This window comes from Euprymna scolopes, chromosome 19 (assembly GCF_053919585.1).
Source record: "Euprymna scolopes isolate OS-2025 chromosome 19, ASM5391958v1, whole genome shotgun sequence".
Classification (NCBI taxonomy): Eukaryota; Metazoa; Mollusca; class Cephalopoda; order Sepiida; family Sepiolidae; genus Euprymna; species Euprymna scolopes.
Genome location: NC_136500.1, coordinates 61,559,288 through 61,584,316, shown reverse-complemented (window position 1 = coordinate 61,584,316; position 25,029 = coordinate 61,559,288). Strand labels below are relative to the sequence as shown.

At 33.5% G+C, this 25,029-nt stretch overlaps 1 protein-coding gene across 13 annotated transcripts in view; it reads left to right on the top strand.

Annotated features, from left to right (window-relative positions):
• Positions 1 to 1,533: 1,533 nt before the first annotated feature.
• The window catches only part of LOC145303656 (MAP kinase-activating death domain protein-like), a 602,561-nt gene continuing 579,065 nt past the window's right edge, over positions 1,534 to 25,029 (top strand). For all 13 annotated transcript variants that reach the window (XR_013873756.1, XM_080145234.1, XM_080145231.1 and 10 more), the window contains exon 1: positions 1,534 to 1,669. The gene's annotated coding sequence lies outside the window, so the exon portion shown is untranslated. The remainder of the gene's footprint in view (positions 1,670 to 25,029) is intronic.

The window sequence follows — 25,029 nt, the reverse complement described above, 5'->3', positions numbered from 1 at the left end:
TCTGCTGTTTATTTTATTTTATTTTTTTAGCAAAACTCAATTCTCGCTAATTTTCTTCAAAAACTATTTTCATTAATAATAAATCTTCTACCTTATTGTTTTGTGACATTTTTAGATGTGTTCATTTTCGTGATATGACAGTTAAGTAGATACTATTGGTATTACTTGAAATTCAATATTTCGATTTTCGAATGTCGCTCTAATAATGAAGAAGCACCAGGAATTGGTTAACAATTATTTCTTAGTGACAGTTTTATGAATGCTATAACTATTACTATAAGAAAAGAAAGTAGATTGACCAACTTTAGTAAAGAATAACGTCATGGTTCCTTTTTCATTAACTACTATATAGAAATGAAACAAACTTGTATGTATTAGTAGTATGTAATGAAAATCATTGCTCAAAAGGAAAAACCAACTGTTTTTTTTTTTTTAATAAAAGAGAAAGGATTTATTCAATTACCAACATGGTTTGGCATAGGTGGAAGAAAATTGGATAGTGTTCAAGTGAAGAAAGGAAACATAGAAAGTTCTTTAAGCTGTCAAAGGTCTGTCAGCAGTTATCTTCAGGTGAAGATAGTCAATACTTGATTATCCAGTGAACAAGGGCAAGAGAGAGAGAGAGAGAGAGAGAGAGAGAGAGAGAGAGAGAGGGGGGATTTTTTTTTCTTATTGCTTCCAGGGTTCTCTCTTCTGACCGACCGTGATTCCCAAAGGGGTTGAAATAGGCCTTCAAGAGACAGATAGAATAAATGCATCCTGCAAGCTTATTGGTCAGTGTGTAGCCAAATTGCCAAGTCTTTATTTATGAATGCTACATCTACTCTGACATGTAGAGGAGAACACACCCCTTTACTTGGTTTACTTAATTTACCCTTGATCTTTTACCTTATAATGCTGGGTATTTAGCAAGAGGGCATCAAGTACCATATTTTAAGTCTTTCGTATAACTCAATCGAGGATTGAACCCTGGTCTCCCGGCCAGTTATTAGACATACTTAGCATTATGCCAAATGGGCCTTATTCTATCAAGTCATAATAACTATGAATAACATAAATTAACATTTCTACCCAATAATGGCTAACAGAATGAGAACAATCTACTCCCATGGACTAAATAAAAGTTTAAGTTTGAAATTCTGCCTGGGTTACCGAATTCCACTAGAAGGTTCCCAATGGTTGGAGATCACATCAGCCGAAACATTGTGAATATCATTACCTAGATGAGAATAGCAGTCCAAATAATGCAAACTATCAATCTTTATCTAAAAACATCACGACAGTAAAAAGAAAGTATATTTTTTGTTAATTATATAAGTAATGAACATATTCAGATTAATAATAAAAAAAAAGACTGTTTAATGACGACAATAAATTACTCAGTTTGGCGTTCACAGCATCATTACGCATTTAATTTGATCCCTGATAAATCCTGATCTTCTGATCCACACAACTCGATATAATTCTAATTCCGAATGGAAAGCAGTTGCTAAATGTTAAATGTGACACTACTGTAGAAGGAACGAGATCGATAATTAGAGTTATCTGCCCCTTGCAAACCCAATCATCTAAAACCGGTGGCCGCCGCTGGAGGTCAGCACTGCACGTGACGTCACTACTTAGCATACGATGGAACTATGAAAGCCGACAGACGACAAAACTCGCTCAGGTTAGTAAAAATATTCGGCCTTTTTATATTTCCTTCCACCGAACATTAAAGGATACATTTATACACTTGAATGTAGATAATAATGTTTCGATATATATTCTTTTGCTATTTTAATATATCTCTTTAATCTTTATTATACCTTTAGATATTCCTTTTTAGTTGGGGAGGGGGAACTCGTTGAAAACGAAGGTGTTTTTTTTTTTTTCCTAATCAAACACGTCTATTCATTTTTTTTTTTTTTTCTAGAATCCGTTTGTTTGTTTTTTTTTTGTGTGTGTTTTAATTTAATCTTTTTTGTAGATGCGGGTTAAATTCTTAAAATTTGATTTACTGTAAATTAAGTGTATGTTAACGAGGTTAAACTAGTTTTTATTTTGTTTATATTTGTCTCCCTCTCCTCTAGTTGGATCGAATTGTCAAATTTATTTTTCGAAATGACAGTTGATCTTAAAATTATAAAATATAAGCCCAACTTAATTGGATTTCTTTCTTTTGAAATTTGCTAAAATATTAAATTAAAAAAAAAAAAATCCTGATATTTTTATTTTTTTTTATTAACAATTAAACACGTTGGTACTTATCCAGAGAAAGTGTCTTGCTATTTTTTTTTCTTTAGTAGTATTAAATACTAACTTGAAAATACTTAGTATTAAATTGTTAGGTGAAAGTACAGAATAGTTACAAAACACCCTCCCAGGGTTAAGAATGGCTTTCTAAATAATAACGTTATTACTTCAGCACAGTCCGTATTCTGCATATGTACCAGCATTTTTAAATGTCCGTTAAACGATAAAAACGTAGGATATATTTGTTCTAATGGTCGAACCCGTACCTTTAATCCCATAAATACTTTCGTCTTGCTTATTTCTTAACTTCATAAAATCCCTGATTTTATTTTAAAAAAAAAAAGTTATAAATGTTCTTTTCAACTATAAAACATACATTTCAAGCGTGAATTTTAATGGATAAATTGTCAAGGCCAGAAGCCACTAAAGGATTAGTAATAGTGTAATAAACCCCCAATTGATTGGATTTATTTCTCGATTTCCTAAAATTCTTGATCTGATCCTATTCCAAATTGTTTTAAATATTCTTCAAAAAAAAAAAAAAAAAATATATATATTTTAAATGTTTCATGGTAAGGGGTAGGGACTGAACTTCAGTTCTGGTTGCTGTTTCGGTTTCGCTGTTTCAGGTGACAATGCAGAAAGTGTTATCCATTAAAATTTACATAAGAAAATCAAACGTTTTTAATTGAATTTTTACGATGTCTTTTGTTTATTAAATTGTTAGGTGAAAATACAGGACGGCTAACAAAGCCCCATGTTAAGAATGGCTTTCTTAATATATTTATTTCAGCGCGATCTGTAAACCGGAGAAATACGTTTTTGCTTTGTTTTTATATATATAATGAATTAGATTTTTAAAAAAAGTAGTTTGAGTTTCACCTTGACTTCAAATTATGCATTGAATATAATCAGAAGGCCAGGGATATTTTCTACATTTAAACCGTTTCGAAGCAGCAACCGAAGCTAAATTTCAGTACCTAATCTTCACCATTATAGAAACATGTACAAAAGCGACACTGACATGACGATGTTTCGACCTGTAGTCATTAAAAAAATCTGATAGTTCGCAGTTGTTCTTTTTTTTTTTTTTTTTTTTTTTTTTACTCTGCAGTTAAGCTTAGAACAAGTTTGTTATCTGAGAGTGTGACTGGGAGAGTTGTCCCATTTGGTTTTAAGACCGGAATCTAGAAGGAAACCATTTATGACGACTGTTACTTCCGATGATGTAGACGTACTCTTATTTATGTGTTAGATTGGAAATCGCTTATACTGAATTAATAAGGTACAAAAACAACAATTTTATTGGAGTACTCAGACTACTGTTTTTGTCTTGGTTGTTATTTTTGACAATGTTTCGGCCGATATGATCTCTACTTACCGTCATGTATATGGTTTCTCGAACTGGGAACCTAATTATTTTATAATTTAAACCTGAACCGGAGAAGGGAGAATTTATTTAATCCTTGTCATTTAGATCTCTATAGGCATCTCTTAAACAAACTCGTGTTCCTATTGCTACCCACGAAGGCAAAGTTTCGTCGTTTGTTTGTTTTTTATGTTAGTATAATCCAACTCCTCAAAAGGGGCATTTTATATTGGGGCAAAAAATAAAATTGCCACAGTTTAGAAGGATTTCTATTTACTAACCGAGAATGTGTAGTATTAGATTTGCGTCAATTTAAAAATAATTTCATATGGATATAATAAAGTGGAGCCGATTTATTCCCCGGAGTTCGTCATCAATACGTTCCTTGATATTTGATTCTGAATAGCCAGTTCTTCATGAATATAAAGTTCAACTTCTGAATATTTCATCAAATAGGCCCCCAAATCTCTCGGCAAATTAATTTTTAATCATTATTTTTTACATTAATCCAGTTTTACTTACGGCACCCGCATAATTCTCGCTTTCCTTATTTTGTCCTTTAGAATTACTGTTCTCATCTTAAGAGTTATTTTTCACGTTTCGGTCGATGGAACCTCCGACCTTCTTTATGTACATCTTATCGAATTGAAAATTACCGAGTTCAACAATATACATCTGGAAAAGGTCAGCGGTTACATCGGTCAAAACGTTGTGAAAATAATACTCCAAATGAGAACAGTATTCCGAATAATGCGAATTATCTCCACCCTCATCTAAAAAATTCAGAAACATTTAATTTCTTTTAAAGAATTTACATTTCTAACCATTTAAAAGCTGTTTAGATCATTTGTTTCAAAATTACACATTACGCGGTAATTGTGCATCTATGCTACCATGCTGAAATAATAACATTATTATTTAGAAACCCATTCTTAACATAGGGAGAGGAGGGTGTTTTTGTAACTATTCTGTACTTTCACCTAACAATTAAATAAACAAAAATATCGTAAAAATCGAATTCAACATAAAAAGATACTAAAAAAAAAAAAAAAAAAAAAATGGAACTGTAACATAAATGCACACGCTATTAAAAATTTAATTGTTGGGAAAATTACTTATTTTTATATAAATCGCATTAAATATTTTTTTGTTAATGTCTGTTTATGTCTAATTAATATTAAATATTCCTTAAGTAATAAGTTTATTGTGAAGTCAAAATATGTCTAAGAAATTTGGGTGTGAGAATGAATAATTTTATATTATTCGGACTACTATTTTCATCTAGATTGTCATATTCACAGTGTTTCGACTGATGTAACTAGCAGCCTTCTTATGTGCGTCTTTTCATTTTGTCCTCGGTCGGGGAGACCGAGGCATAGGCAATTTATATTTTGTAAACAATTCAGGGTTGACAAAATTGCATCTGAAGAAGATCGGGGTTTTCATCGGCTGAAACATAGTGAATATAGCAACCAAGATGAAAATAGTAGTCCGAACAATCCTAATAATCTAGAGTTGAAATATCTTTAAAGAAAGTTGGTGATTTTACAAAATTTGAACCGAATAAAACCCTGACAAGGCCACGCCACGACCAAAACGACTTTTGACGAACTAAATCTTAAACTTGGCGTTGTTTATGCCTTAAAAACAAACAAAACAATTCGGTTTAAATTCTGCAGGAGCACCAGAAAGTGTAATCAAACGTACCCATTTGGAATTAAAAAAATCTACGCAATTTCCGCTTTTAATTATCAAACCTGGCGTTAAACAATCGATTTGTCTTCTCAGCTGATTTATAGTAGTATTAATAATTTCCGTCTTCTTTCTGAGGACTTAACGCATACGGCATAATTTAAATGATAATTCTTGCTATATTAAGAGTTATTTTTCTTATTGTAATTTCACACAAGGGTAATCGACTTAAATTTATAAAAAAACACAAAAGTAAACATTCAATGACAGAAGTCCATCATATTTGCGTTCGAAAGTAGAATCCTTAGAAAATCAATCATTTGACACGGAGAAATCAATTCGAGAAAAAAAATGTTCTTAACCCGAAAGGTTTGAATATAAATTAAAAAAAAAAAATGTATTTTTTCCAAAACTTAAGGCAACATTTTTATTTGTGAACATGTCTAATATTTTAGTTGAATTGTTTGTTCTTTTTGACGCTTATCGATTAAAGTGGTTTCGGAATTGTGGCTTGTATACGTTTTCAGCGTCCTAAATTCTCTTGTCAAAAGACGCAATTATTCGATTTCTACTCTTTAAAATTTTCGTCGTAATTGAAGATATAATAAAAACAGAATTATTTGTGTTAATTTAATATCAATTTTTTTTCTTGAAAGATAATTTTGTTTTTGTTTTTGCTCGTTTTAATTATATAAAAATAAGACTAGAGAAAGGCATGCAGGGAAGGACGATAGATTCTAAACTCGTTTAAAATTATATGTAAAAACTATAACGTTCTGTTAAAGAATTAGATATTAAATTTTTATGAACATTTTTTTTCTTTCAAATATCTTTAGTTTGAAAGCTGCAAGTGAATAATCGTAGTAAACAACGTCTTTTTGTCAGGGGGATTTGGGACGCTGAATGCATGCACAATCCAAATTTGTTGTTGTGTAGGCAGTTTTTATGGCGATCAGATTGAAAAAAGATCGATATCTCCTGACTTCACAACCAATAATAATAATAAATGTAGAAGAATTAGCATGTTTTTATATTGGCCAGAAGATTTGTGTGGGTGGAAAATAATATTGAATTGTTTAGTTTGAGTTTGTCAATTAAGTTGTGAAACGAATCGAAATCGGGTCATCATAAATTAAAACATTATTTTCTTTTTTTCTTTCTCCCTCCCCCCTATTTCTGCAGAATACGAACCGTACTGAAGGAAATAATAAACGTTATTTAGAAACCCATTTTTAACATGGGAAAGGGGTTTAACTATTCTGTATTTTCACCTAACAATTTAATAAACAAAAGACACCAGATTGAATTTTATTAGTACTTTTTTTTTTTTTTTCGATAATAAATAATTTTACGTTTTTCGTGTTTCCGGATAATTAAATCTATTTAGTACCTACCCTGCGTCCCTCAGGAGGATTTTTTTCACTTTTTTTTTTTTTTTTAATTATTTTGTTCCAGTTGGGGATTAGGTATCCCATCGGAATGCAAGTATTCACACATCTCATACTCCAACCGAGATATATTTTAAAGATTATATAACCGTCTCTTTAAGTGTAATTGTTTGAATCTCTTGCACTTGGTTCACTGGGAATATTTGCAGGTATTTATTTTGGTAAATATGAAGAATTACTCCACCCTCGAAAATTCCTTTAAAATTACCACTTTTATAGGTTTTCAGAGTCACTGAAAACAAAAATAACGTTTAAAATTACGGCAAACGAGTAGTTTCTAAGATATGAAGAAATGTTAGTTTTAAAAAAGTGAAGGAAGGATCACTTTTCTATAATAATTTAACGTAAAATGAGCACCCACTTTGTGGCCACGATTTTTTTTTTTGTGGGGAGGGGACGGGGGCCGGGGCTTTCTTTGCACCCTCGGAAAATCCTTTAAAATTATCACTAACGTTTAAAATTCCAGGAAACAAGTAGTTTTCAAGATAATGCACTCACTTTATGCCCCCTCCTCTTTTTGAGTGTTGGAGGGGGGCTGCCGGTTCGTTTTTCGTTCTTTTTTTGGAGGGAGATATTCAATTATAGAACTTGTATACTTTTTTAACAGGTGCTTATGCAGATTAATTAACTGTTTTGAGCAGAAGAACTGTTTAATATTTTACAAAAGTTCTGTTTACATTTGGTGGGAGGCGGTGGAGGGGCGGGGGTGTCGTTATTTTTTATTTATTTTTTTGTGTGTTATTTAATGGTACTAATGCAGATGCTATTTTCAAGTTTTATTACATTTTTACGGTATCCGTTGTTCATTAAATAGTTAGGTGAAAGCACAGAATAGTTACAAAGCGCCTTCCCCGACCCTGTTAGGAATGGGTTTTACGATTTATTACATTTTACCTTGACTAAATTATAAGTTAGAAAGTGAGTTTCTATTTGGCAGCTTAAATGCTTCCAAATTCCTTTCAAATTGTGAAGAGTCACGCATTAATTCTTTAATTTTAATTTACTAATTAATAATTAGGAATAAAATATTACAATGGGTTACTAGTTTACGAATAAATCAAAATGTATTTTGGCGAAGTTTTATTTTTTAAAATTTTATTTTTGATAAATATTAGATTAGTAGTCAAGTAAAGGTGAGAAACATAGACATAGTTTAAGTTACACAGAAAGTTGTTTACTAATTATATTGATTGGCGATATTGAATTTTCGACGCTTCTACACTATTGGGACAAGATTTTGTAGTCGATAAACGGAGTTTTCAGATAAAAAACAATGGTTTCAACAATGGTAGCTTCCAAATTATGCAGTCGGAATTACTTGAATATTACTGAATTATTAAAAAAAAAAAAAAAAAACCTTAATCGTGGTAACTGGTGAAAAATTGTCGCCATCTTGTTTAAATCGAAACGGAAAATGACCTCCCCCCTTTGAACTCTCCTGTGTCTTTACGCTCGTTTTCATAAAATTCTATTTTTTTATTTTTTTAATAAATAATTTTCTACCTTATTAATTTTCGTAATGTTGCGATATAATCATCTGTAAAATACAAGGAATACGTCATTGTTTTCATGTGAAAATTTCGATTTCCAAAATTTCGTCCTAATAGTGTAGAAGCGCCGAATTTTCTTCCTCCTCACACGCCACTATTCCGAGTTCAAAATAGCGATCCCGCCGCCATCAATAGACTGTCATTCCTACACCGACCACACCAACCAGTCAGGATTCTTTTTAACTCGCATAAAATCGTTTTGCGGTAAAATTTTATAATTAAAATTTTATTAAAATTTGCTAGAATAATTTTTAAATAAAAAGTAAATTCCTGAAAAATCATTAGATAATTCTAATTATTTTTTAATTTAATTACTGTTAGTGTACAATCAATCATTTACATTGGTTTAATTAAACATAAAATATGGTTTCTAATCGTTTGAGAAACAATTGAAGTTTACTGATGGCGGCCAACGACCACGAATTCTGATTCACGGCGCATGAGCAAGAAAATCCAATATCACCTTATCATACCTTATATTTACGTCAACTTCAAAAAAGAAAAAAAGTATGTGAAAAGTTACAGATTAAATTGTAGATATTTCAACAGAAAAGTTCTTGTCGATCCAGTTTTTTCTGAGTATCAACTCATTCAGCTTATTATTAAAATCATTTCAATTTCGAACCGGTTAACCTAATTAGACGATATGTTCCAAACATACTTGGTTAAAATCAAGTTCCGCGCGTTTTTGTTTATACTTTTCGTCAGCTGATCCGATATATATATATATATATATATATATATATATATATATATATATATATATATATATATATATATATATATATATTGCCCTGAAAAAGTCACTTCTGATTAATGTTTACCAGTATTAAAATATTCGGTGATTATGCACTTATTGTACCGCGCTATTTTTTCAAAAGTATTTTCAAGTTAAATTCAAGTTTTACGATGTCTTTTTTTTTATTATTATTAAATTTATTTAAAACATTAATCAGAAGTGAATTGAGTATCCAGAGCAGATCAGCTGACAAAGAGTGTAAACAAAGACGGGATTAACTTGATTTTAACCAAGTATTTTATTAGTAAAAAAATGGGGGTCTAATTGTGTTTTATTTATTTTTAAATTGTTGAATCGCATATATATCGTTTTGCTTGTTAACTATCAAATAGGAACTCGTCACTCTTATGCTTCTCGCCTATATACAAGGTGTCTTCAATAAGCTTCCAGATATTTTTTTTTTTTGCATTGATAGTACACACATGAAACTCTAGCCCCTTTCGAAGTAATCTCCTCCGGCTGCAATGCACTTGTTGTACTGTTCCAACAACTTCAGGAAGGTCCCATGGAAGTCTTCTTGTGTGAGTGTCGCAGCTTCTTTCATCGCCTCGATTGTCTCATAACGACAGCCTCTAAGGTTTTCCTTGAGCTTAGGGAATAACTAAAAGTCACAGGGAGCAAGGGCTGGACTATAGAGAGGATGAGGAACTATTTTGATGACATTTTGGTCAAATAGTCTGTGATCTTCTCTGAGCACCCTTGGAACAAACTTGGCACAAATCTTCCGCATCTTCAGTTCCTCACGAATAATTGTGTGTACAGTTCCAACACTGGCATTAAACTGGGCACTTATTGCACCAAGATTGTCCTTATCCATGAAATTCTTTATTTGGCCAATCAACTCTGGTGTTCTGACATCCTTACTCCTCCCACACTTCTCATCATCCCTTACAGACTCCTTGGCTTTCTTGAATCTCTTATGCTACTCCAAAACTGATGTTTGATTCATGCAAGATGGTCCAAAAGCAGTCTGAAGCACTCCATATATTTCTGTGGCATTTTTTCCAAGTTTAAAACAGAATTTTATTACATATCGTTTTTCTAAAGTGCTTTCACGTTCAGATTGCATTTTTAAAATTCACCAGCTGTAACAATCGGGTCATACAGTAGGGTGTATTCCAATTCCTGCTGTAGTTGTTCATTTGAATCTGAAATCCATAAAAAGGTCGGTCATCTAAAGATGTATAGCAATAACATACTGAATTTTCAAAAGATTACGACAATTTTAAATGTCTGTACAAAAATAGTCTGGAAACTTATTTAAGGCACCTTGTAGTTCTCTCCCACTGCAAGAACTCTGACATCAGGGTCAGAAAGTGGCATTGAAGAGTCAGCATCCTCGAGGAGGGGCCCTCTAACGTGCAAAAAATGCCTGGGCAGACCTATCCACATTCTCTGGTAAGGGTGCCTCAGGCGATTAGCAATAAGCTAACCCTTTCTCAAAGAGAGAAGGCAACTGCAACTGCATAGAACTAAACTCCCACCGCAATCAACAGGGACCAGATCATTGCAGGAATGCTCTAATCTTTTTTAATTTTGGGGGCGAGGATAAAAATCTTCGCCTATATATATATATATATATATATATATATAACTGTAATAACTACATATTGAATTTTAATTTTACTTTTAATCAAATATTTATTTATCTAAATTTTAAAAAAAAAGAAGAATTGTGGGATGCGAATCGGAGTTCACTAATTGTGGGAAATGTTTCATGATGGAGTCACCCACTTGTAGGAATGTGATTCAGTAGGATAACTAATTTATAATTGGGATTTATCAATTTTTAGAACCGTGGTTGCGTGTGTCACAATCTATTGAAGTCAAAAGTAGGAGTGTATCCGCAGGATCATTAAAGGTAAATTTAACAGGATCACCGATTAATAGAAAGGTTTCACTGATCAACATCCTTACATAACATAAATAAAAATAATTCTGTAAAATAATAACAACTCGACAAAGAACACGAACTCACTGTATTAACATGAAATAAACAACATTTATTTACGTGTTAGGAATATTAGTTTTAATTGTTCGAAAATAAGTGTGTTTTCTTGTGTTGAATGTTCATAACGAAGCATTAATGAAGTGAGGATTTTTGTGAAAATTGCACAACGTTTGAAATTACTGATTTTTTTTTAATGATCAGAGTGTCAGACGTGGGCTTAAAGTTAATGCGGCTATTTTCTGAGAAAAAAAAAGGATCCATAAATCATGTAAGCGAATGCATGTATGTGTGTGTTCATATTGTAAGAAGAGAAGTTCGAAATAAAAACGTTTAAGATGTAAATTCCCTTTGATGTGGTAACTTTCCATGATGGGAATTAAAGTTTATGTGCATTGCATGTAAATTCAGGATAGAGGATTTTAACGTCTTCCATTGACGGAGTTATTTTGAACATGTGCTGTTGTTGAGAAATCAAGAGGAAAAACTGATTTGATTTTTCACAGGCAAATCTTTGTATACAGGCCTTCTCAAATGTTCCAGACTGTTTACTGTATTCTACACAAGAAAGGGTAACATAATTTCTTTTGTTTTTTGTGTGCGGTGGTTGCATCACAACGTATTCTTATGCATTCTTCTTACGCGTGGGCATTGAAGCGGTGATCACTATAAAATATTCCTGCCGCGGATTTGTTCCAGCCAGGCACAGCGGTTGCTACAAGACTCCCCTCCTAGACGAGAAGTCGATCTAAAAAGAAAGAATACAAATATTGCAAGTATTTCACTGGGCATAGGTAGCAAATATGTCTGCCAGATTTAGTGGAAGTTGTAGCACTAGGTAGCACTGTATTATTGGGCGTAGCAGTAGTTAGCGAATCTCGCAAGATTTGCGTCTGCACAACTGCAGCGCTACAGTCTGTATTGTTGAAAAATGTCTTCTTCAGTCGATCAACACTGATTGTGATGTCTGCCAATCTTATCTATCGCAAAATATTTTGGATATCTTTTAAGAATCTTGTAAGGACTGGAGTAGAGTGGCTGCAGGCGCGAGGGGAACTCCATTATTTCTTACGAAAACTATGTATCCATGTGTGTATGTCTTGAGAAAGACGAATTTTTGTTTTTAGGACCTTGGTTTGACATGTAAGGCTCTTGATAAGTACTTCTTCAAGCGAGATGTATAGCTAGTTTGGTCTAGTGTGCTTCTACTAACAGCCGATGCAATCATTTGTTCTGGTAAGGTCAGAGGTGTTCCAATGTTCATTTTAATAATAGATCTGATACTGAGGAGTATGAGAGAGAGGAATTCCATCCAATTATTAGGATCAGAATGTCCCTTTAAAGAAGCTTTCAGTTGACGATGGAAGCGTTCGACCAAGCCATTTGAGGATGGGTGATAAGCGTGGTCTGTATATACTTGCAGCCAAGTAAACATGAAAATTCAGCAAAAAGGTAGGAATTGAACTGTTTACCACTGTTGGTGGCAATAATTTTCGGCACACCAAATCTTGATATCCATTGTGTACTTGCAATAACCCTTATCCCTGAGTGGCTTCCGGGCCTTGATAAGTGGTGACCACTGTGTAAAAAAGAAAAAAAAAAAGTGTTTTGGTGACAGTCTCAGCAGAGATGTCAGTACTAGATAAGGTTTTGGCCACCTGGAGAATCTGTTTAGGTGGTAATGGACCCACTATGTTGATGTGAACATGTTTAAAACGACCCTCAGGAATAGGAAACTTCGCTAGGACTCTTAATATGTTGAGTGACTTTGGATTTCTGGCAAAGGATACAACTCCGTGGCCATTCGCATACGTCCTATGAAATGTAACATCAATTTCTGTGTCGCTCAGGTGCCTGGGTGCGATAACTTGCGTAATTTCGAAAAAATTGCCTGTCTGCATTGGAGAGGTACATATAGATGTTCATGTGCAGTTGAAGTGTCACACCAAATAAAATCGTTTGAGAAAGCCGAAGGAAATTGTTGAAACTGGGAGATCGTTGTAAATTGCTTAATTCTTTGTTGTTCTCTTTGTCCTTAGTGATCTGATGAAGATCCATATCGTGAACAGGTTGAATGGTGTTGACGTGCATACGTGATAGTGTGATAGCAGCCGTATTTTTAATGTCTTTTATATATTTAATGTCTGAAGTAAATTGTGAAATGTAATCCAAGTGATGAGCTTCTCTGGGCGAATGTTTGCCAGGATTAGTGAATAAAGCATGTGACATTGGTTTGTGATCAGTAAAAGTAGTAAAATTCGAACCTTCTAACATAAATAGAGAAATATTTTACCATGGAATAAGCAGCAAGCAATTCCATACCAAAAGTACTATATTTTCTTTCAGCATCTTGAAGTCTTCTAGAAAAGAAGGATAATTGTTGCTATAAACCATCAACGAATTGTTGTAAGACTCCTTCGATGCCCACATCGGAAGCATTTCTGAATAACTCAAGTCGTGCATCTGTCTTAGGAAAAACCAACAATGGAGTGTTCGCTAAAGTCTTTTAAAACTGAGAAAGTGTGCAATTCATGTTCGCTTAATGTAATCCCTTCATTCTTTTTTTTTCTTTTTTGAAGACGATCGATTAAAGGCTGTGCTAATTCGGCGCAGTCGGGTAAGAATCATCTGTAAAAGTTGATTAAACCCAAAAATTTTCATAGTTTACAAAGAGAAATGGGACCAGGGTAATCAACAATATATTGAACCTTCTCAGGCAGGGGACGAATGCCTTCCTGGTCCATAATATGGCCAAGAAAAGAGGATGACAGAACACCAAACTCACATTTGTTAGGATTAATGATCACGCCCTATTCTGATAGTCTGTAAAATAATTGGTTGAGGTGATGAATATGTTCCTCTGTGGATGTACGCGTAAACGAAAAGCAATCCACATGTAACTGCATCTATGAACTATTGAAAAGCTTGGGTGGCGTTTCTCAATTCGAAAGGCATTCTGATGAATTAAAAAAATCTGAATGGAGTAGTGATGGCAGTCTTGGGGATGTCTTCAGGGTTGACAGGGATTTGATTGTATGTGTGCATGTGTTCTATTTTGGAGAAAATAGATTTTCCGTTGAGCGAATTGGAAAAATTATGCAAGTGAGGGATTGGATAGTTATCCGATACTGTTCAGCTGTTAAGTGCCCTATAATCCCCACAAAGGTGCCAGTCACCCAATGTCTTTTTGGGGACCATGTGGAGTGGTTACAACCAGTTGCTTTGAGACAGACAAATGAAGTCTAGGTCCAGCATGTGTTTAAACTCTTGTTTAGCTGCCTTTAAGCGGTCGGGTTGGAGTCTGTGCAGACACGCTTACAGGGGGACTTTGAGTCTGTATATCATGTGTGACGTCATATTTGACAGTATCGTCCGTGTAGATAGGTCATGTAATGTTTAGAAAACGTTGAAGTATTTTAGTGTATCTATCTTCTGTGTTTTTTAATATGACTGGGCTTATTTTTGCCGATTTGCTGATTCTGCCCTGTACTGATAATCTGGTATTGTTATGCAATATTCTCCCGTGTTTGATGTTGATTAGTATGCCGAAATGGTGTAGGAAATCTGCCCTAGTATCGGAAATGGGATCTTTGCCACCGTCAATGTCCATTGAAATGTGTGTTTTAAACCTAGGTCTAATGTCATCGATTTGTGACCGTAGGTTGAAATTGGGGAGTAGTTCACGGCTTGTAACAGAAACGATTTCTGTGTTCATTGTTCCTTTATCAGTTTGCTTTATCTGCTCCTGTATCAATGTGAAAATGTATGCCTGATTTCCTCTTGGTGACATAGAAAGTGCGAAGTAACGAAGCCAGCCAGGGTATCAGTCGCATTTACCACTTGGCCGTGCTGTTTCCTGTAAACTTAGATGTTTTTGTAAATGCACAGAACTGTCGGCATCTCACAGCTTTTTCTTCATAATGCCAATGATAATAGCATAATTGCATATCACTGCTGTTGTCTCGACGAGGGTACCTATTTTGACTCTCAGAGTGTCAGTGACGAAAGTTGTCCTGTTAAGGGCAGTATGGCCTATGCTACCTCGTGGTTAGATTCTACATCTGGTTGTTTAACTCCGGTATGAGTTTAGCCTGTTTTTTAAGCGTCTCTCTGATGCCTATGTTGTCTTTGTCGACTTAAAGTATCGTAAGAGAGATGGTCGAAACTGCAGTTTGGTTGACTGGGCAGACTGATGCTGTGACCTTCATAATTTTGTCGGCAAGGTCGGCTAAGCCTTCGACTGGTGTTGTCTCCTGAGTGGACGCGAGTATCATTTGGACTTTGGATGGCAGTCTATTGATGAATAGTTGCTTCAAAATATCTGGTTGCTCATCTAGTAATTGCTTCATTTCTTTCAAGAGCTGAGAAGGCCGTCTATCACCCAACTCCTCCTCCACGAAGATCTGGCGGAGGCATTTTTGTTGTGAATCTGATGTTCATTTAATCAGTTCTGACTTAAAAGTGTCGTATGAAATTGAACCAGGTGAGGCCATGATTAAGTCACGCGCTTCATGACGTGGTTAAGTTTCGTAAGTTCACTGTGGATCCTTTGAATATAAAAGTGGGCTTCCTGTGCAAACCAAAGTGTGGGATCATCTACCCAAAAAGGTAGAACTTTTACTAACGCAAGTGTAGTCGAATTTGATCATACAGTGTCGTTCTCCATTATGTGCCATGTGAGTGTTCTAGTCCGCCAATGTCATCCGGTAATTTCTCGATCCCTGTTTCTATACTACAGGAGTTATGATTTATTAAATTAATAAAATGTTCGTCGTTGTTATTCTACTAGTGACGTTATTTGAAATGAATAGTCATCAGTTTTCAAATTCATGTTCGGAGTCATCAATTGTTGAGATGCAAGAATGGGTTTACTAAATGTTGGAATGTGATTCAGTAGGATAACCAATTTATAATCGGGATTTATCAATTTTTAGAACCATGGTTGCGCGTGTCGCAATCTATTGAAGTTGAAAGTAGGAGTGTATCCACGGGATCATTAACGGTAAATTTAACAGGATCACCGATTGGTTTCACCAATCTACATCTTAACATAATAAAAATAAACTCCGGAAAATAACAACTCGACAAAGAACACAAACTAACATGAAATAAACAACATTTATTTGTGTGTTATAAATATTAGTCAAAATTGTTCGAAAATAAGTGTTTTCTTGTATTGAATGTTCATAACGAAGGATTAATGAAGTGAGGATGTTTGTGAGAATAACATGAGGTTTGAAATTACTTATTTTTTTTTAAGATCAGTGTCATATGTAGGCTTAAAGTTAATGCGGCTATTTTCTGAGAAAAACAATCCATAAATCATGTAAATGAATGCATGTGTGTGTGTGTTCATATCGTAAGAAGAAAAGTTCGAAATAAAAATGTTTAAGATTTAAATTCCGTTTGATGTGGTAACTTTCCATGATGGGAATTAAAGTTTATGTGCATTGCATGTAAATTCAGGACGGAGGATTTTAACGTCTTCCATTGACGGAGTTATTTTGAACATGTGCTATTGTAGAGGAATCAAGAGGAAAAACTGATTTGATTTTTCACAGGCAAATCTTTATATACAGGCCTTCTCGAACGTTCCAGCCTGTTTACTGTATTTCTACATAAGGAAGCGTAACATAGTTTTTTTTTTTTTTTTTTTTTTTTTTTTTTTTGTGCGGTGGTCGCACCACAACGTCGTGTTCTTGCGCGTTCTTCATACGCGTGGGCGTTGAAGTGGTGATCGCTATGAAGTGTGCCTGCCACGGATTTGTTCCGGCCGGACATAGCGGTTGCTACAAGGTGAAAATGAAAACCTCGGGTAAATTAAACATAGTTATTTGAATAAAATGAACAATATTGCATTTGTATTTTGTGTTCAAAATCCAATGTCAGCTGAAGGTGGGGTGTTCTGTTCATTCATTCCGTGCGTATACGCACAAGCGTGCGTGTTGTTAATCAAATTGACAACTCAGCTTTGTTCGATTAATATTAGTTTTAATCGTGATTTTAAAACTAAATTTCTTTAACAAAACTTAATTATAAAAAAGCTCCCGGTGGGTGGTATTTTATTTATATATTTATTTTTTTAAGAATTTTCTAAAAAAAGATTTGTATTATTCAGGCGTAGTAACCTTCGTGCATTTTTTCCCCTCCGAACTTTGAAGGTCTTTATGTCGAACTCGAAAACTTTTCGAACATTTAATCCAAGGAGGTAGATTGTTCTCATTTCGTCAGTCATGATTGGGTAGAATTGGGTTAATTGTTATGTTATTATTCTCAGTTCCTGCAGTAAAGATTGAACCATTAACATTCAGAAGATTGCCACTTGTAACTGCTTATTCACCAACTCTCATAACAGATTTTTTTAAATTTAATTTTTTTAATTTTTAATTCAAATTAGTTTGATTGAAAAAATTTATTAATGTGAGATGACCACTGTTTTATTTTTCCCCCCAATGCTTTTAATGTAAAAAAATCCCGGTTTTCCAATATTATTTTCACGTCTTCATAAAAAAATCCCGGTTTTTCCAATATTATTTTCACGTCAAGCAAAAACGTATCCTCGCCGACTCTTAAAGTTTCATTGGTACGTACCTGTCCCAGAACGAATACGTCATATTCCAAAAATCACATAAATTGATCAAGTGTTTTTTTTTTTTAATTAATCTGCCATTTTTAGGGGGGGGGGCAAACTACTTAATCAATTACGTGATTTCTTTGGAATATGACATCTTAGTTCCATGAGGAGTACGTATATCATAAATATTTTTCTGTATTTTTATGAAGTCGAATTTTAAATAAGAACTAAACATTTTCTAGACTGGGTCATTTTCTTTTTTTAAATTGTCCCATTCGTTGGAGAGCTTGATTTTTCACATTAAAAATTTATTTCTGTTTAAAGACAGGTAACTTATTGTTTTAAATGCTTTCTTTTTTTTTATTTTTTTTTTTCTTATTCAGTTAACATCGTCATTTGCGTGTAGCAGCAGCCATGCGTATATTTTATTTGTCGTGTTATGATTCACAACTACCCTAAATGGGCCTCTTAAGTGTGCGTACGTGGAAGAGATTATCAAGTAAACAAAATTGGGATTGTTTTTAGCAGCAGTCAAAATAGTAGTAGTTTACACAGAAACGTGGTGGGAGAGGCGCAGGCGGCCTGCGCAATCCTACTGTTCACCCATTGCGACGTTCGGCTCAAAAGCTGAACTTCGTAGAAATTGAAACTGAAACCTAAATATCAGTTTCGTTTGTTGATCCCCTGTCAACTACAAAATAAAAGTGAAACGGGGGAGGGAGGGTCTTGATAATGTAAAATAATCAGACTTATAATAATGCTGTCAAGTTAATTTTGGATTTGTTTTGAAACGCCCATCACCAAAAAAGAGGCATAATTTAATTATCTTACAAATATTAAACTCTTCGATTTTTTGAAAAAATTGAAATGATTATAATCAGTCAATTATTTGTTGTGATTCATACGGTTTATTTACTTTTTATTAGTGCCGTTTTAGTTTGCTTTCATTCCATTTTTATTTTAAATCATTCATAACTAGCTAATTTTATCCAGTTTTGCCCCGATGAAAACATATTGCCCTATAGAAGGCTCAGAGAAAAATAATTCAAAAGCTAGTAGTGTGTGCAATAAAAAAATAAATTTAAAAAATACCATTAATATAAAATCGTCTTGCTTTTCCTGATATCTTATTTTGGATTTAAATACATATTTGATTAACATTAAATACCGTTCAATGCGTATTTATGGACATTGCTATATGTAAGAAACAAGATTTTATCCGATTTTTATTAAGATAAAGTATTTTATTAAGATAAATATTAAGCTATTGTGTCGTTGTTAAAATTGCCTGAATAATTAAAGAACTAAGTTTAATCTTAAGGAATTCGGGGTTCGAATCGTTCGACTGGTGGTAATTGTGACACCCTGCACTGAAGAATCCCGAAAGGATGAAACACTAGTGTCTGTAGGTATTTAATTATTATAGTAAAAATATAATTATGACAGCCCCTTTAAGAAATACGTTTCTTATAGTTGAGCACTTTCTGTTGAATAAAAGTCGGTCAATTTAGCTCTTATGCGTAGATCGTCGTATAACGACTTGATCACTGTCTGTCTGACGTAATGAACATTTAAATTAAAATGTTTAAAATTCAACGCTATTTCACACGATTAATGGTAGCCGAATGGATACGGTCTCCGCTAATCGAGCCAGAGATGTCTCGTGTCGCGGGGTTCGAATCGTTCGACTGGTGGTAATTGTGACACCCTGCACTGAAGAATCCCGAAAGGATGAAACACTAGTGTCTGTAGGTATTTAATTATTATAGTAAAAATATAATTATGACAGCCCCTTTAAGAAATACGTTTCTTATAGTTGAGCACTTTCTGTTGAATAAAAGTCGGTCAATTTAGCTCTTATGCGTAGATCGTCGTATAACGACTTGATCACTGTCTGTCTGACGTAATGAACATTTAAATTAAAATGTTTAAAATTCAACGCTATTTCACACGATTAATGGTAGCCGAATGGATACGGTCTCCGCTAATCGAGCCAGAGATGTCTCGTGTCGCGGGGTTCGAATCGTTCGACTGGTGGTAATTGTGACACCCTGCACTGAAGAATCCCGAAAGGATGAAACACTAGTGTCTGTAGGTATTTAATTATTATAGTAAAAATATAATTATATATATATATATATATATATATATATATATATATATATATATAAGCCTCTGATCTAAGAATTATGGAGTTTTCATTTTCATAGTAAACAGCAGAAAACGCAGAAAGAATTAAAACTTTACTTTATTATTATTAGGACATCATCAAAGATTTCTCTATGAAAACAACTTGTGGCGTTCACTGGAGTTTGAGTGACAAATCTCCAGTACTTTCCACCTCTTTCTATAACCGTTGCAGACGAATTTGAGTTATCGCAACAGCCGCTTTCTATAGATTTCTCGTTGGCGGTCACTATTAGTCTTCACTGGAATTTGGGTGGCAATAAGCCTTCCCAAGGTTCCAGTCCTTTTTACACTCATCCAGCTGAGGTTTGATTAGTGCTTTCTCTCCTCGATCTTTCCATCCTCCTTGACTCTCCACTTATTATTATTCCTATTTACTGCCCCCTCCATCCATGAGGGGAGAGTTAGACACAACGTCGGTTTTTAATGTGTGAGAAAATCTAGCTCCCCAAAAAGGGGCACTCTGGATAGGAACAAAAATTAAAATTGCCTCAGTCTAGAAGGATTTCTTCTCCACTGATCGAGGACAGAAAAAGTGAAGTGTAGTGTCAGAACTTTTTCCTCGCCAAAAAGGCCAAGGAAATTAATTGTGAATTTAGAATTGTCTTTTAAATTATTTTATTTTACTTTTTTTTTTTTTTTTTTTTTACATTTTTGTTTCATACTTTTTATGTATTCATTTATTGTGTAACTCTTTTTATTTCCTTCCTAAACAATGTTACCTACTTCTTTTATTATTAGGCTTAATTGAACAATTTATCTATAATTTCAATAAATTTATTTGGTGCTTAAAATTCTTGGATCAATAAAAGGAAAGATCAAAGATAATGATCTCTTTCTCTTATACTTATGATTTCTTAAGACAATAAGAAAGAACAAAAATCTTTAAAATAATGTCAGTAAGAAATTTGGTCTTAATATTTACCTCCTCTCTTCTGGCACTTCCTAATTAAACTGGCCTTGGGGTCACGATTCCATTGGCGTGGGACCGAGTTCAATTTCTATATAAAGCAAATGAAATGTAAAACTTTGCTCTTCTTTTCCATCGTTTAATGTTTACTGGTACCTTGCTTTTTTCATTGTTTTCTTTTCAAATGAGATTTTGTAATTACATCAAAATTGTTTATTTTATTTTATCTTTTTTATTTTAATAAAAAAAAAAAAAAAAAAAAGAAACTAGCCATACACAAACGATGTTACCCGGGATCCTGAAAGAAGTTAAATTATCACGATATTGTTTGGTCATTAAATTATGAATTGAACCAAATTCTTATAACTATAACTAATCTTGTTAAGATTATGTTGTTTTTATTTCTATTCATAAAACTTATTGGGTGTAAATAGCTTGTAAAACTTTCAATCTTTGACGTGAGGATTTGCTGAAAATTTATAAGCAAAAAATTGCTTTCTATCCGTAAGTTTAAATGCTTCCAAATTCCTATAATATTTTGAAGAGTCATAAAGTAACTTGTTATTCTGCGAGTATTAACAAAAGATTAAAATGTTTGTGTTTACGAATAAACCGAAATGCATTCTGGTGGATTTAATTTCGTAATTAAATCATTTGTTTGAATAATATTTTAATTCGTTTTATTGTATGCTATTGCATTTTTTATTTCAATAAATATTTCATTAATAAATAATGTATAAGTCATGTAGAGGCGAAAAAAACAAACAGATTCACGTGAGAAATAGTAACATAATTAATACAGCTTTACTTGCGTGCTCACCAATGCGAGATATGGCACAAGGTCAAGTTTAAAATGGTCAGTCCAACCTTCATCTCTTCAATAAGAGGCACTTTAAATGGATTTTCTGTTTTATGAATGCACTGTTCATAAGTAGTAAGTAGTTGCGCTTCTGAATTTTGGAGATCAGGATTGGTTATTTTTATATTTGGATTCTTCGGACTACTGTTCTCATCTTGAGTGTCATTCCTGTTCGATAGAAACATTCCTGAGTTCGTCTAGTTATACCTGATTAAGTTTGGAGGTTATATAGGCCAAAACGTTGTGAAAACTCAAGATGAAAACAGTAGTCCAAAGAATTCAAATAATGTGAATAGTAAATCGTAAAATCTAATGATAAAAATAATCCATCATCGATCTAGTTCTTTTTCTTCATCATCCTTCTCGACTGATGCTGTTTCCTGTGGTCTCGTGAGTTTGAACAGAAGAAAAGAGATTTATTTTTAGAAAAATACTTGTCTTTTTTTTTCTTTTGTATGTGTGTCCCTCTTTTTTTATTATTAGCATCAACATATTTTCACTCCATTTCTCTCTCTCTCTCTCTCTCTCTCTCTCTCTCTCTCTCGTGAATGAGAAGCTATTATCATTACATGAAAATGTTAGAATTCTCATGAAAAAAGAGGTTCAATATAGAATTCGTTAGAATCAGACATTTAAATTAGTACGCATTAATAATACATTACGAATTAATTGAATTATGTTAAAAAAAAAATATCGGCTATAAATAGATTTGTTCATGAAACAGATAATGATGACCACTTCTATTCCCTGTCCACTTGATCCTGGGCTTGACTTTATGATCCCTCCGATAATGAGGTTTCAATTCAGTAACTTTAGAAGGTGCTGATTTACCCCATAGTAACTATTATTCCCATTTCAACTCTGACCCAGAGTAATAGGTTTTTATTTGCTTCTCCACGAAAGCAAATTAGACACAAGGTCATTTTTAATGTGTGTGTGTGGGGGGGGGGACCAGCTCTCCCCAAAAAGGGGACACTCTGGCAGTATCCAAAAAAATAGTAATTGTCTCAGTATGAAGTGTTTCCCCTACATTGACCAAGGACCAATTAAGTGACGTATCAGAACAGATAGTACACTTGGAGTTATATTTTTTATTTACCCTAAAAATTTGACAACAAAAACGTAATAAATAAAAAATTAGGCACAAGGCCACTCAAAAATTGGGGAGGGGATGTCTATGGTCATCCTCGTCACTCTACCTTTGCTAGTCTATGCTTGATCCTAGCTAAAGTTCTCATTCACCAAAATACCTCAAGCATACTGGGGATCCTACTTAAGCTTCCCAAATCATATCGTGTGTGTGTGTGTGTGTGTGTGTGCGCGCGCGTGTGTTTTCACTTTGATCTTGGCCCGAAGGCCAAGAGTATCTGTCAGAATCACAACTATTAATCGAGTAAAATTTGTTCACTAAACTACCTCGATTATCTTTGTAAAAAGTGTTCACTTCTATACCGTCCACCATCTCCAAATCCATTTTTCCCAGCCCTTTCTACCTTTCTTGCTGCCTACCATATTTACTAAACCTACTAATATTCAAGTTCTCCCCACCACAAACATTCTCGGTATGACGAAACCGCCTCCAGTGGTTATGTTTCAGTTTGAGAGTTGTAGGGAGAAACCATTTAGTAGTTATTTCTTCTAGATTCCTTCTGACCTGGAGTGGGAGTACCTGTGAGGGTCCATCTGTGAGTTAAATAGCATTTATCAATTAGACTATTCATTTACAAAATATATGCCCACAAACAATTGAGCTACAATTCATTCTAATTCATTCATTCATTATAGAAAATGGAATCTGTTAAATATTTGAAAATACTAAAAGCTTGAATCCTAAAGAAATTTACCAAAATAATTGAATTTGGCATTAAATAATTTCAAAACGTGTTGATATGTTGTATAAAAAAAAAACTAATAAAAATATACTCTCTTTAAAAGAATTTTTTTTTTAAACACATGTTTAAAAAACGGTAATTTTCTTTTTTTTAACACATATAAACGGTATTTTTTTTTTTTTTCAAAAACTTTTCTCTGAATTTTTGTATGTGTTCCATTTGTAAGTATCGATTTTCTTGTAAATACAAACATAGGAGGTTCTTGTGTAAGTGCATACAGTATTTAATAAACATGTTGAAAGTCACATGACAAAACATGCATATGGCCGGAAGAAACAATACAATTGTTGAAAATAAAATAAATAAAATTGTTGAGTAGAAATCACCTGCAAATATTATCCTTTTTCAAAAATCAGCTGTCACTAAATAAACGCCCTAGAGGCATGGCTACACTGATTCTGTAAGCAAAATCCCAGAATGGGCGTTTATTGATGGATGTATGGGTGTCACAAATTGATACATAATATCAAATTGAGATTCTCAAATTCCTGTGCATGCGTCCTCTTTTCTTACTAACACACATTCGTTCACCACTGCCGACAATTATTATTAAATTATATTTGTATATGTCAGTGTCGTCATTCTTTTAAACATCGCAGATATATTATTATTTTGAATCATGAGACAAATCGTTAGTGCGTGATTATTGATTCATTTGTTATGAGAAAATGAAAAAAAAAAAAATGTTGCTTCCGATAAAACCAACACCTTCATGCCACATTATATGACTTTCCAATTTCTAAGATATTTAATTTCTAGAGAATCGCCAATGTTCTAATCTTAGTATTCAATAACAAAGAAAAAATGCTGACGTAGTTCCAGAAATTTTAATCCATGAAAAATATGATTTTAAAATCATAATAAATCATTGTACAGTTATAAAATGATACGCTTTAGGTACATAATTTAAATATCAGTTTTATATTGAACTAGCAAGGAAGCACGACGTTGTCCGGGATTGAATGATGATCAACAAATGTTTCACACTCCCATAGTTTCATTGTCATCCAAATTGTTGAAACCGCCCGTTTTTCAAATTGACTGATTACATGTTCTAGTTGGGAACCTATCGAGGTGCACTGGAAGCTTCACATGCCTCCTTACAGTAACTTAATTCACAATACATTATAGTCTACATTGCACTGTAGAGAACCTACTGCTGGTTTTATAAAATTATTTTTATATATAACTGCTTGAATTAAAGTTTAAAATGCAAAAGTTAAATATCATGGTTCAATAGTGCTCTAAACAGCAAAATTCATTTCGAACGCACTCATAACCTACTGTTGATTTTATAAGCCAAGCCTTTCTGCTTGTGTAGTAATAAAACTTCTCAAATACACTTGCGATGTTAGGCAGTATAAATTGTTAACTTTGGTCTAAATTGCCTGTTCTATCTTTCATCGAATTTTTTGAATTACCAATACTTATCAAAGACATTCCAATACAAAACCCTATCTAAAAACACTGCCAGATACATAAAGTACATTTGTGTAAAGTTTCATAAAAATTAGCCCAGCCGTTGTGGAATCTATAAGGAACGAACTCTCATACACGAAGCTCCTT